Raw genomic sequence first — 2,258 nt, forward strand, 5'->3', positions numbered from 1 at the left:
TAGCGTAAAAAGCATCTCTACGGAACATCAATAACAAGCAAAGAAACAATAGACAGGCTCGGTATAACATGGGACCATAATTAAGCACCAGAGAGTAAATAAACAAGCACGCGAAAGAAAACAATATACTAAGAATTATAGGTTTAAAGAAACGATAAGGCATAACGGAAATTCAATATACTACAGAGTATGTATTAGGCACGAAAAGAACAGAAGTATTCACAGAAGTGCAGCAACTCGAAAAAAACATTTAAAATGCCAACGTCACTGCGGATCAGATTAAGAAATATGGAGCCGTTAGATTCAATGGCTGTGTGCGCTGGTAAATTGGTCCACTCCATGATAGTGCCTGGTATGAATGAATTCGCAAATGCATGTGAACGACACGCGATGCTTTTAAGTTTATACACGTTGCGTTATGCCTGCGTAGGTATGTTAAAAAAAAATGAAAATCAATGGTTTCTCATTCAAAAACCCGTAAGTAGTTTTAAGTGCCCTCCGTAATTTTTAAAATGTATTTCACATGCCTCTTTGTGACACAATTAAGGGACACAATCGGTAAACGGATGAGAATATTGATAATAATAATATTAATAATAATAATAATAATAATAATAATAATAATAATAATAATAATAATAATAATAATAATAATAATAATAATAATAATAATAATAATAATAATAATAATAATAATAATAATAATAATAATAATAATAATAATCATAAATAATAATAACAATAATAATAATAATAATTTTTTTTTGGAGAAAGGCAATGGCGCAGTATCTGTCTCATATATCGTTGGACACCTGAACCACGCCGTATGGGAAGGGATAAGGGAGGGAGTGAAAGAAGAAAGGAAGAAATAGGTGCCGTAGTGGAGGGCTCCGGAATAATTTAGACCACCTGGGGATCTAACGTGCACTGACATCGCACAGCACACGGGCGCCTTAGCGTTTTTCCTCCATAAAAACGCAGCCGCCGCGGTCGGGTTCGAACCCGGGAACTCCGGCTCAGTAATAAGAATATTTATATGAATACAGCTTCTACCTAAACCAGAAACGAATTGCTGACCGAGAATCAGTAAGGACGCGAGAAAAAACATGTGCCACTCATTCCTCATTCATGAGAAGAAACGATTACAGTGGTAGATTTGCGGGAGGTTTATCGCAGTTGGTATTACAAGAGGACGGGGCTGGCCTCACTAGTGCGCAAGACAGTTGGAACCACACTCACCCCTAGCGTGCGACTTCAGTAGGGAGCCGTCGATGTTGGTTTATAACACGATAACCACAAGGTAAACGGCCCAGAAAGTCAGATTTAAAATCCGGCTTTATTTCTAAGCTTCGCATCGAAGTATATACTATATGTAGTAATATTTGGAGAGACATCCTATGCATGAGTCGGGCGTGGCGTCATCATGCGCACTCCAGTCTTGAAATCGTATTCCTCAACTTTCTAGTTGCTCACTTCAACGCGCCTGTTTATGTAGCCAAATTGGAAACATGCGTTTGGTACAGATTGCCGCTTTCAGTACGAAAAGTTACGCGAGCATTGATTCACCAGCTACGAAAATTGTTTATGAATTTGTATCTAAACGCAGCTTTTAGCCTCAAAGCCTCAAAGCGCATTTAGATTTTGCCGTTGTTGAGTAAAAGCCCGTTTTATTTTTTTCCCCCTCTGTCATCCAATGGGCCAGCAAATTGAGAGACCTCAGCGAGCAGCTCACTCCCCGGGCACTGCATTTTTTTTTCGGTGAAAAAGAACATGAAGTAATGCGGTGTCAATAATGACATCACTTGTTTTGATAATCACACCTCTTCGGATCCTACTTAGGTCTCTGTCTGGGGACAAAAAATAGGATGTAAGGAAATGGAAGCAATTGAAAACCAGGCTTCATAGAACACGGGAGAATAGGAAGCAGCAGGGGGGGGGGGGTAAAGCACGTCGCATTTCGGACCTACACCACCCCCCTTCCAGCGTGTTCTTTTATTCCCCTGCCTGATTCGAGGCGCACTAACGAACTTATTCACGTAAACGACCGTGCGCTCAGGAACACCCGCGGAGTGGTAGCGGTCGCCGGCTTTTGAAGGCCGTGTGTCGCCACTGGCGAGTCTGACCCGCCGCTGGGGCTCAGTGGTTGGGCGTCCGGCTGCTGAGCAAGAGATTGTGCGGTTGCATACTGGCAGAGAAGTCCGCATATGGATGAAGGCGAACTAAAAAACATGCACGTATGCTGCGCAATGGTGGCGCAA

The sequence above is a fragment of the Amblyomma americanum genome, chromosome 5 (assembly GCF_052857255.1).
Source record: "Amblyomma americanum isolate KBUSLIRL-KWMA chromosome 5, ASM5285725v1, whole genome shotgun sequence".
NCBI lineage: Eukaryota > Metazoa > Arthropoda > Arachnida > Ixodida > Ixodidae > Amblyomma > Amblyomma americanum.